General features: G+C 40.8%; 1 pseudogene; it reads left to right on the top strand.

Moving 5' to 3' along the window:
* The first annotated feature begins 816 nt into the window (after positions 1-816).
* Positions 817-11,743, top strand: LOC101041531 (disintegrin and metalloproteinase domain-containing protein 21-like; annotated as a pseudogene).
* The last annotated feature ends 1,331 nt before the right edge of the window (positions 11,744-13,074 follow it).

Here is a 13,074-nt window from a genome sequence, read left to right as displayed (position 1 = left end):
AAAATCTAAAGGAAATCTATAGCTCTTTACTTCTGCTACATCACTTCGTTGTGAATATTCTCATTTTTCACTTTATCTTTCTGCAGGTAAGATGCTTGGCTACTCTGGCATATTTGAGGGGAAGAAGATAACAATTGCACAAGAAACTACCCAGATCTTCCTACCACACCCTGTTGCTGTGATATGATTTGGGGCAAGTTATTAACATTTTGGAATTTCTATTTTCTCATCTGTAAAATGGGCACAGTTCAATGTCTACTCATCAGGTTGCAGTGGGGATTAATTGAGATAATATACAGACCTAGAACAGGCTAGACACTCAACATATGGTAATATTGTTATTGTAGACTTATTTGTGCATAATTATACTGCACTGAGGCTTGAAAAACAGCATATTCTGACATTCGTTCATGCCACAAATATTAAGGATTCACCATGGGCCAGGTACTGTGTTGAGTATTGAGGGCACAGAAATAAATGGGTCTTGAGGAATCCCAGTATAGCACAGCACTTAAGAGCACTTTGTGGTCAGGTGGGCCAGCGTGGGCTTTACTGTTTGGTCAAATAATAAAGATTCTCTGAAGGACAAATTTCTCATCTGTCAAACAGGTTGAAAAATATCTGTGGGGGTCGTCACTGAATCCTTTGAGAGTTGAATCAGGTAATGTATATAGAGAACTTAGCTGAATGCCTGGCCCCTAGCAAGTATCCAATAAATAAGCACCAATATTGTAGTGGTGATTTAGCAAACAGGGGGAATCACAATGAACTGGAGTAGTTTTCAGGAAGGCTTCGAAAAGACAGTGACACTACAGCATGCTGTTGAAGGGCAAGCAAGGTTTGCAAAAAGGAGGAACAGCATTTAAGCAGAACTTTAGGGAGAACAAAAGGGTGGATTTGGGGACACCTGGGGGCAAGAGGCATGACTATCTCCAGACCACAGAGCTGGTTAGTAAATACACTGGTTCTAGAAGAAAAATTACACATATTCTTTCTTTGGCCAACTTCATTAGTCATTTTAAAACCATTCAATAAAAAAAAAATCGCATTTTAGCCATGCTTGGTGGCTCATGTCTGTAATCCCAGCACTTTGAGAGGCTGAGGCGGGTAGATCACTTGAGGTCAAGAATTGGGGACTAGCCTGGCCCACATGGTGAAATCACGACTCTACTGAAAATACGAAAGTGAGCTGTAGCACCAGCTACTCGGGAGGCTGAAGCAGGAGAATCCCTTGAGCTTGGGAGGTGGAGGTTGCAATAAACTGAAACTGCCCCACTGCACTTCAGCTGGGTGACAGAGGGAGACTGTCTAAAAAAACAAAACAAAAGCATTTTAAAAAGTGGAAATAGAGAAAAGAAGAAAAATGCTCCCCTTTAAAACCCAGCTACCATGAACATTTTGGTGGTATCTTTCCTTTTTTGCCTAATCTTTGATAGCTTTAAAAATGATTACAAAATATTATATTTATTTTATATATATGTGTATATATATAAAAAAATAAAAATATATAATGTAATATGTATTTTCTTTTCATATTTTAGTCCAGGGATTGAATATCGAGTGAGACCTTCCTTGGTCCTTTATCCAAAATTGCAGCCCTCCCTGCAGTCCTTTTCCTGCTCCCTGCTGAGTTCCTTTTCTTGGCCCTCATCACCACCTCACATGTGCTATAGTTTACTCATCTTGTCTATTATATGTCTATTCCCCTTTAAAATATAAGCTTCTGGGGACTGAATTTGCTTAACCCAGTACCTAAAACAGTGCATGGTGCTCAGTAAATACTTAGTGTATGAATGGATGAATAAGGGGATGGAAGTAAAAAGAATTGCATTAAAATGTGATACTCATCAACAAATAGTTGTGCAGTGCCCTCTAAGCACCAGGGACTTAAGGACGTACCTGCGACAAAGACTGGTTTCCTTCTACAGTTTAGTAGAGGATGGAGGTGAGGTGGCAAAACTGTCCCCAAAAATCAAAAAGTATAGAAAGCATATGGTTATCTATGATACGAACTTGTAATCCAGACATGAAGGCCTGTAAAAGATGTCTTGGATTTGGGGTGTCTAAGCTGTCATCAGAAGGTTAAGGAATAGTAACTGGGTGAAGGAGGTGGGACAGTGGGAGAGCCAAAAAGTGAGATTGTTGAGCTGCGGTCAGACCTGAGGGAGGATGTGGCTGAGAAGTTGACTTCTCATTAACCCCTATCTTTACTCTGATGAAATAAACAAGGAAGCATAGAAGGAAGGGCAGGAGCCCAAGTGAATTAAAAGCATTTTGAGGCATCTTGCCAAGTTCTATTTACTCTTATTTCATTAAAAATACAGAAAGAGGGCCAGGCGTGGTGGCTCACACCTGTAATCCCAGCACTTTGGGAGACCAAGGCAGGCAGATCACAAGGCCAAGAGATTGAGACCATCCTGACCAACATGGTGAAACCCTGTCTCTACAAAAAATTAAAAAATTGGCTGGGTGAGCTGGTGCACCTGTATCGCGCCACTGCACTCCAGCCTGGGCAAAAAGAGCAAAACTCTGTCTCAAAATAAAAATAAAAATAAAACACAGAAAGAGTAGTAAATACAAGCTGCAGCCTTGCTTGGTTTCGGATGTGGGAGGAAAAATCATGCAGCTATCTTACATGAATCTGTTAGAAAGAAGTAGGTTACAGGTATGATCTGGGTGGCATCAATGAGCATGCTTTTCTGTTGTTTTTGATATTCAGCCTTTATCCATTCTTCTTTTTGTGATGGTATCTTGACTTGAGGAGACACAAAACATACTGAAGAGATAGAGACCTCTCTAAAGAAAACAGGTCAACTCTGAGCTTCCTGGTAACACTCAAAGCCTTGTGAGAGGAGCAGTGTGAAGAAAAGGCGAGAACAATCCCTGGACCAACCCAAGCCCACAGGCTACTGCATCTCGCACCCAGTGCCTTTGTCCCACCGCCGGTGCAGCATGCCCGAGAGAATGGCTGAAGGGGATGCCAAAGGAGATAAGACCAAGGAGAAGGATGAACCGCATGGCAGATCTGCAAGTTGTCTGCTAACCCTGCCCCTCCAAAGCCAGAGCCAAAGCCTAAAAAGGCCCCTGCAAAGAAGGGAGAGAAGGTACCCAAACGGGAAAAAAGGGAAAAGCTGATGCTGGCAAGGAGGGGATAACCCTGCCGAAAAGGGAGATGCTTGAACAGACCAGACACAGGAAGTTGAAGCCGCTGGGGATGCCGAGGGGAGTGTGTGCATTTTTGAAAACTGTACTTTTGGTGGCTGTGCAATTTGAAATACTACTTTTTATCAAGTTCTAGAAAAATCAGATTTTGTTTTACTCTTTTTAAAGCTACGTTGTTAGTACACAGAACAATTTATTGTTTTTGGAGGAAGGGTCATATGTCACTAACAGAATGTCTCTGAAATTGGACTGATGTGGGGAAAACATCTTTCCCTTCTAGTTTTTAATTTTTTTTCTAACTTTTAGTAGAGATGGAGTTTCACCATGCTGGCCAGGCTGATCTCGAGCTCCTGACCTCAAGTGATCTGCCCACCTCAGCCTCCCAAAGTGTTGGGATTACAGGTATGAGCCACCATGCCCAGCCCCCTTCTAGTTTGGAAAGACTTCCTCTTGGCTCCCAGGAGAGATTCCCTGACTTTGACCACATGGTCACCTTGGCACAAAAGTCTTATGGTATGGAAAAACAAATTCATTCATTTCTACGTCGTCTTCCTTTCCATCTTTCAGCATAGCCTTAACTCCCTTAAACCCAGATACCTGTTGGGACCTGACCCCCAATACTGGTTACCAGTGTGTCAGGCAATCTGGACTTTCCAGTGAGGCCTCTGAGATGGTGCCCCTCAAAGGAGCAGCAGTTCCAATTCTAGATTGTGGATCATCAGATAAATTCTGTCATTTTTATTTTACTTCCTGAAAGTCAGAGTTGGCTCGTGAAAAGCTGTTAGACAGCATGCAAATGTGAAATGTCAATTGTCAATCTAAACTTTCCCTGTTCAGAGATCAGTCAAAGACTTCATGGGTTTTACAATGGCTTTCTGATTTCTGGTAGTTTATGGAAGAAGAAAGTTTGAAAGTTGTTGTATATTGTTAATGATTGTCTACCCATGTCCTGCTGAAATACCATGACTGTTGATAGACAGTATCTTTAACAAAGCTAAATACAGTTTAGCTTGGGGAAAAAAAACAGACCTGCACCCAAGAGCATGTTTCCAGAAGTTCCCACTATATACCCTAAATCCCCTTTGAGAACAGACTGATCTGTCAAGTGTAAGTCTTTGTTTTCACATTTACAGTATGAAAATCATCACATGTTCACATGATGGCAGTGTTGTGAGGGTATTGTTCACAAAGGACCTGACACTCAAAAATGTTAGCAATTATTGTTGAAAGAAAAAAACAAGAATTAGATAATGAATTATAGCATCTCCCTTTTCTCCTTTTAACATTGTGTCTTATTCCTCAGCAAATGAGCAAAAGATGCTGTTGGCTTGTAGACAGATGGTTTTAACTGGTGAATCCGATGAAGACCCTGGATCTGTTGGTGAATGTCCAACCTGTTGTTGCTGAGTTTGAACCATGGGAGAGGGAGTTGTTTATTCTGCAGGCATTGCTTGAGTGCCAGCCACATACTGGGCATGGCTCTGGTGCTAGGGACAGAGAACTTGGTATTTCTGGTGAACGAAGGCAAGCAATTGCCCTGTTGGCATGGAGCGGACCTTCTAGTGGGGGAACTGAAGACAGACGGCACCCCCATGTCTAGAGGCTTTCCCAGGGAAATTGACTGCTTTTTGCTTGACGTATACACTCACATGTTCTTGCAGCAAGGCTGAGCCACAGGGAGATTACATGAGATGCTCAGACTCAAAGAGCTAGTGGGGGTGGAGAGCTGGTGTTGGAGTCTGGGCTCTGGTGGTTTGGGAGAGGAGATATGGCCTGTCAGGAACCAAGTGCACACAGTGAAGTAGAAAGAATAATACAGAAAAATATTTCTTTATTTAAATGGAAAAAAATACATACACATATTCATGGAAAATATTTTTTTCAGTGGAAAAAAAAAATATATATATATATATATTCATTTAAGTAAAATAGGAGTAAAGATAGAACTTCATGAGAAGTCAACTTCTCAGCCACATCCTCCCTTAGGTCTGACCGCAGCTTAACAGATCTGGTGACTTTTCAGCTCCCCCACTGCCCCACCTCCTTCACCCAGTTACTATTCCTTAACCTTCAGGTAACAGCTTAGACACTCCAAATCTGAGACATGTTTTACAGGCCTTCACATCTGAATTACAAACTCATATCATGGATAAACATACACATTCTATACTTTCTGATTTTTGGGGACAATTTTGCCACCCCACCTCCATCCCCTATTAGATTGTAGAAGGAAACCAAACAATCTTAGTCTCAGGTGTATCCTCAGTGGCTAGCAAGTCCCTGGTGCTTAGAGGGCACTGCATAACTATTTGTTGATAAGTATCGTACTTTAATGCAATTCTTTTTGCTTCCATCCCCTTATTTATCCATTCATGCATTAAATATTTACGGAGTTGTTTTAGGTTCTGGGTTTATAGCAGTTAAGCAAATTCAGCCCCCAGAAGTTTACATTTGAAAGTGGAATAGATGTATAATAGACAAGATAAGTAAACCATAGCACATATGGGGTGGTGATGAGGGCTAAGAAGGGAACTCAGCAAGGAACAGGATAAGGACTGTGGGGAGGGCTGCAATTTTGGATAAAGGACTAAGGAAGGTCTCACACAGAGGGTGGCACTTGGGTAAGAGTCTGCATAAGGTGAAGTGAAAACTGGGGGAACAGGGCTCCAGACAGAGAAGAGAAATTGCAAAGGCCCTAAGGCAGAAGCAAGCCCGGTGTGTTCAGAGAACAGCAGAGGTCAAGTAACAGGTCCATGGTACAGAAATAATAAGGAGAGAATAAGTGGGAGATGAAAATAGAGATGTAATTAATTGTATGTGCGTCGGGGACCCAGAAATAGCTACACACTAGTGCGGAAAAGTGACGTCTGACATGTTTTGTCAGGCTCACTCTGGCTGTGTGTTGAGCGGAAACGGAAGTGGGGTGGGGACAGAAACAACGAGGCCATTTTGGAAGCCATGGTGCCATAATCCAGACAAGAGATGATGGTGCCTTGAACTGGGCTGGCATCAGCAAATGTAATTAAATTCTGAATATATTTTAAAGGTACAGCAGACAGGATTTGCCATTGGAGTAAAGAGATAATGAGAGCAGTCAGAGACAACTCCATGATTTTTGGCTTGAGTAACTGGAAGGATGGAGTTGTCATTTACTGAGTAGAGAAAGACTGTGAGAGGACAATTCATCTGGGGTATGTTGAGCTTAAGATTCCTGTTACATGTCTAAGTGAAAATGTTGAAACAAACACCATACCATGCTCCACAAAAGTTAACTTATTAAATCCTCATAAGAACCCCCCCATGAGGTAGCTGGTATTCTTGATGCCATCTTACAGGAAAGAGACTGAGGCCTGAGGCCCAGAGAGGAAGAGTGACTTTTCCAAGTTTACCTAGCTGGTTGGTGGTGGAAGTGGAGAACTGGGATTCAAGCCTAAGCAACGAGGCTCTGGAATTCATGCTCACTTTGCAGAACACACACACGCATGTGCACACACACACACACACACACATACTCACTTCCCACCTCATTCTAGTCACTTAAGAAATTCCTTGCCCTGAGCACTCATTGAGCCCATTTATGAGCCAATCACTGTGGGTGCTCTGATTACAATGGGTCTGAGCACTGTGGTGCTCTGATTAGAATGGGTATGAGTCAACACTGTGGCCCATGAGTTAGGTCATACTTTGTGTATGCAGCACGATGAAGAATTCTGTTTTTGTGGGGAAAGAGGTTGCATCATGAGTACTTTAGTGCCAGCAGAGGAATTCACCAATTGTAGTTATGCTGATTTTATGAAGACCACTTTAAACCAGGGATCGTGTCTGCATGATCCGCCCAGACTGGGGGAAATCTTTATGCTAAAGCGTTGCGGGAATGGTGTAGTTGAAAGACAAGAGCAATGCGACTGTGGATCTGTACAGCAATGTGAACAAGATGCCTGTTGTCTATTGAACTGCATTCTGAGGCCTGGGGCTACCTGTGCTTGTGGGCTTTGTTGCAAAGACTGCAAGTTCATGCCATCAGGGGAACTCTGTAGACAAAAGGTCAATGAATGTGACCTTCCAGAATGGTGCAATGGATCATCTCATCAGTGTCCAGAGGACAGATATGTGCAGGACGGAGTCCCCTGTAGTGACAGTACCTACTGCTATCAAAAGAGATGTAATAACCATGACCAGCATTGCAGGAAGATTTTTGGTAAAGATGCAAAAAGTGCATCTGAGAATTGCTAAAAAGAAATCAACTCTCAGGGCAACCGTTTTGGTCACTGTGATATAAATGGCACAACATACCTAAAATGTCATATCTCTGATGTCTTCTGTGGGAAAGTTCAATGTGAGAACGTGAGAGACATTCCTCTTCTCCAAGATCATTTTACTCTGCAGCATGCTCATATCAGTGGTGTCACCTGCTGGAGTATTGACTACCATTTAAGGATGAACACACCTGACATTGGTGAAGCGAAAGATGGTACAGTGTGTGGCCCAGGGAAGATCTGCATACACAAGAAGTGTGTCAGTCTATCTGTCTTGTCACATGTCTGCCTTCCTGAGACCTGCAATATGAAGGGATCTGCAATAACAAACATCACTGTCACTGTGGCTATGGGTGGTCCCCGCCCTACTGCCTGCACAGAGGCTATGGGGGTAGTGTCGACAGTGGCCCAGCATCTGCAAAGAGAAGAGTTTTCTTGACAGTGATTATGATTCCTTCTTTGTCTGTTTTGATTTTCCTGTTTACTGTTGGGCTTCTTACGTATCTACGACAACATTCTGGTCCCAAGGAGACTAAGGCTCATTCATCAGGTTAAGAAAATGTCTCTAATTTAATATTCCATGCATTATTACACTTTAGTCTCTTGGCAGTAGAAATGTTAGTACATCCCTGAAAGTGAGCACATTTCTGACCATTCCCAGAAAGCTGCAAAGATCTTCCCTTACATCAGTACCACAAACATTGTAATTACGTGCAGGTGATTCTTAACGTGTTTGTATCTATTATTCATTTTTTTAAGCAGCAAATAAACCTACATCCTTCCCTCAAAAAAAAAAAAAAAAAGAATGGGTATGAGTCACTTTCTGCGGGCCTGATCTTCGGAGTGGAGTCCCACACGGGCTGAGAATAAAGCAATGGGCAGCTCTCCAGAGGAAAATCAGGGTGTCATCACCAGAAATAGGATGAATAGATGCTGAAAATATATATATATATATTTCTCAAAACCTATTCTGATATCAAATTTAGCCCATCATACATGGACAAAGTTTATATATGAGCGATTCCTTATATGCATTTCAAACACACCCAGAACACCAACTTGTGCCAAAATTTTCTCAACAGATTTTCTAATAAGATGTTTACTTGATTCCCTCGGACAATTCCACTTTCCTTTCTTATTTTCTGACACAAAGAGGCTGAAGGTCAAATATCTCAGCTGAGGGGAGGAACACATTCTTGAATATTTAAGAAGAAACTGTGAAATGCTTTCTCAATGCAGCATTTTTCAGAGCAAGCTAAAAACAAAAGCAAACAAAAATTCCAGAAGAAAGCCCCAAATATAATTCATTGAAAGTAGAAATACTAAATATGATTCACTGATTTTTTTTAAATCTTACTTTATTTTTTAGAGAAGCTTTAAGCTTACAGCAAAATCCAGCAGAAAATACAGAATGTTCTCATATGCTCCCTTCTCCCTACACATGCACAGTCATAGCTAGCCATGGTGGTGTACACTTGTGGCCCCAGCTACTCAGGAAGCTGAAGTAGGAGCATCACCTGAGCCCAGGAGGTGGAAACTACAGTGAGCCAAGATCATACCACTGCACTCCAGCCTCGGTAAAAGAGAGATCCTACCTGGTAAAAGAGAGAGACACTACATACATCTATAATGCATATATTTACAGATGTATATATTTATCCATTCATGTTTACATATATAAGGAAAAATTATATCTTTACCAGACAACTATTAATTCATATATTCCATTTATTTAATAAATACTTGTAAGTTTACCATATGTCAGCACTGGATCGGCAATAAACAAACCAGATAAAAATCCCTGCCCTCAGCTACTTTGAAAAATAATCTGGCAATTTATCAAAATGTTAAACAGAATTAACATGACCTGGAAATTCCACTCCTGGCTATCTACCCAATAAATATGAAAACATATCTTCACACAGAAATGTACATGAAGGTTCATAAAGGCATTATCATAATAATTGAAAAACAGAAACCACCCAATGTCCTTAATTAATGAATGGATAAACAAAATGTGATATGCTTACACAGTGGAATATTATTAAGCCAGAAAACAGAATGAAGTGCTAACACATACCACAACATAACACATACCTTGAAAACATGCTAAGTATAAGAAGCTAGTCACAAGAAGTAACATACTGAATAATTCCATTGACATGAGATATCCAGGATAGGCAAATCCATAGAGATGGAAAGTAGATTAGATGTTCTCTAGGGCTGGATGTGGGGGGAATGAGGAGTGACACCCTAAAAGGGATGGGGTTTCCTTGGGGCTGAAGGAAGTATTCTAAACTTGTGTGATAGTCACAAAACTGGATATACTAAAAACTACTGTATCATATACTTTCAGTATAAACTTGATGTATGTAAATTAGATCTCAAAAAAAGATGTTAAACAAAATCCCTCCTCATATAGGGTTTATACTCTCTAGTGCAACTCCCTTCCATTTTTCCTGGATCTGATATGAAGATAGCCCATTCCAGATGTGATGCCACTGGGGATGGAGCAGGGGAAAGAAAGGAGAAAGAGGGGTACTGAGCACTTATTAATTTATGATACTATCCAACTAAATAGTAGGTCTTTGGCACTGTACCCCATGACACCTCCTGTCCCAGAAACAGGAAAATTGTTTCCATTGCGGGAACTAGTCATATGCTGCATCTTACCAACTCTTAGGAAGAGAAGGAAGGAGTGAGGAAGAAAAAAGGGGACAGAAGAGAAGTGAAGAAGTGAGAAAAAAGGAGAAGGAAGAAGAAGGTAAGGAAAAAGAAGGTAAGGAAAAAGAAAAGAAGAAAAATGAAGATAAAGGAGAAGTTAAGGTAGAAGAACATGAAGGAGTAAATGAAGAGGAAACATTAACTGAGAATTTACTGAGTGCCAAACGCCATACTGGGGTATTGCTATACAGTGTTATCAAATCTTCAAAATGAAGTAAATACTCTTACTATACCTGTTTTACGTATTTGAAAACAGTGTGGTGAACACAACATTTTCAGAGGTACCACTGCTGGGAGTTCTGTCAGTCAGACCTTGAGCAGCATATCCATCTTCTTTTGCCCAGAAATCTGGGTAGTGGGCTTCGTAGTGGACCAGTAATAATCTGGATGTTATTCTTGGCTCTTTCCTTGGTCTTTCCTCATCCCTGAGATGCTGGAGCTTCCTAATATTCTGTGATATGCACCAGGAGATAGTTTTGATATAGGTAACTAAGAATCTTGCCTGTGGCAGGCAAAGGTCAGTTAACTTAACTGAGGACACACAGATATATGTGGTGGAAACTGGACTTGATCCTTTTGCATTTGATTCCAAGCAATGACTCTTAGCCATCATTCCCTACCAAAGGCACTGAGCTGTGTAGGCCATAGCACCATGATCCACCTGCAGTGAAAACAACACCAGCATGCAGGTTGTGGCTTAGGTGGGAAACACTTTGTTCCGTTCCATTATATAGAAGTACGAAGGCATTGACACCAAATGCTTTATACAAACTAAAACTTAATTAATTGATCTTAAATAATACTGCATATTCTCACTTATGTGAAGAATCTAAAACAATCAAACTCATAGAAGCAGAGTGGTTACATAGAACCAGTGGTTACAGAGGCTGGAGGGTAAGGGTACAAGGGAGATGATGAACAAGGTACAAAAATCTCAGGAGGAATATGGGTTTTTGTTTGAGATCTATTGCATAGTGTGGTGGATATAGTTAATAATACAGTATTGTACATTTCAAAATTGCTAAGAGTAAATTTTAAATGTTCTCATGACAAAAAAGTTGCTAAGGATATGATTTCATTCTTTTTTGTGGATGCAAAAGCTCCACATCTTTTGCAGCAACATGGATGCAGCTGTAAAAGATGCAGCTTGGGATAATGACTTAGGATAATGGAGGCCATTATCCTAAGTGTATTGATGTAGGAACAAAACATCAAATACTGCATGTTCTCGCTTATAAGTGAAAGCTAAACATTGAGTACACATGGACATAAAGATGAAAATCATCGACACTGGTGACTACTAGAGGGGAGAAGGTAGGAGGGGAGGGAGAGTTGAAAAACCAGCTATCAGGTACTATGCTCACTACCTGGGTGATGAGATCATTAGTATACTAAACCTCAGTGATCTACAATTTGCCTATGCAACAAACCTGCCCATGTACCCCCTGAAACTAAAAGTTAAAAAAATGCTAAGTATTTGAGGTGACGGATATGTTAATTAGCTTATTCTATTTAATTATTCTATTTATTTGTAATAATTATTCTATTTAGTTATTCTGTTATAAATTATAACATCACTTTATACTCCAGAAATATACACAATTATACACTGTCAATTTACAATAAAAAATTGTTATTAAAAATGCTGATGTTTTTGGGTTTTTAAAACATTAAACATTTAATGTTTAAGAAATTCCCTATAAAGGATTTTCTGCAATATTAATGGAAAGGAGTGGTGGAGAGGGAGTGAGACTACACCAAGAACCAGCTCGGCTGGGAGACTCCCACCCATGTGGGCTGAAGGTATTGAGAGGCAGACACCCAGATAGCCAACAGAGTGGATCTATCCTGGGGACCAACAGCCTGAGAGCCTGCAGGGCTTACAGATCTACAGGACTGAAGGCCCCAAGCAGAAATTCATCCATGTATTTATTTGCTCTTTGACAGGTGATTCTTATTAATACACAGCTGTTCTACATATGCACATAACTCAGGAATATACCAGGTAAGCAGCTGTTACCTACCTACCACTAATTGCAAACTAAAAGTAACTCCACAAGGGAGCCATGGGGACAGGGTAAAGTTAATGGTTCTCAATAAGATTGAGGAGAAGTTTTCTTTAACAGGATGACCACCGTTCAAAATAGTCTGGGAGGTATGTGCTTTCATCCTCTTCATAGACAGGGGAATAGTCATTCTGTTCAGGCAAGGTCACAGGACTAGGTCAGTGGAACTGGCATTTGTCCTTGGGCACACAAAAATACATTGCATTTTGTGCAAGGGAGAAGCAGATGGTCTTCCTCCACCCTCCTGGCTTCTTCAGCAGCGTTATAAATTAAATCAACATATAACAGATTAACAAGAAAAAAAATATGTTTAACTACATACATTGGCACAGGGGTCCCACAAAAATATGAATTGAAGAAGGACCAGATGATTGAAGCTGATATAGCAGCCTGAGCTGCAGAAAGGAATGGGAGAAGCTTGGGGCTTCCTGCGGGTGGTAGAGACAAGCTATGAGAAGGGGAGGGAGGAAATACAAGGTGAATAAAAGTTTGCCTTTTATGCAAATAAAGTATCTGAGGTCATAAAAATTGTCTGGGAACAGCCCTCTTCCTGATGCAGATAGTATTACTAATGTAGATTTCTTTAACAAGAAACATAAATTTCAATTTACAATAGACATAAATATCTTTTAAAAAGGTAGCTTTTCAGAGATACTCCTGTGTCTGTAGTTTATCTGAATAACAAGCTTGAAACATGCCAAGAAGTGTATTTTGGGGTGGCACATCTTGTCTCCCACAGTATGTTTGCGTGGTGCATTCTGAGCCCCGGCAAATGAACATCTTGGAAAGAGATCTGACTGGCCACTGCACAGCTGTGCGATGCACAGAGAAACGTGACTAGTGCTCCAAATCTCACTCTTAACAGC

This window comes from Saimiri boliviensis, chromosome 3 (genome assembly GCF_048565385.1).
Source record: "Saimiri boliviensis isolate mSaiBol1 chromosome 3, mSaiBol1.pri, whole genome shotgun sequence".
Taxonomy (NCBI): Eukaryota; Metazoa; Chordata; class Mammalia; order Primates; family Cebidae; genus Saimiri; species Saimiri boliviensis.
This window is presented reverse-complemented; position numbering and strand designations above follow the sequence as displayed.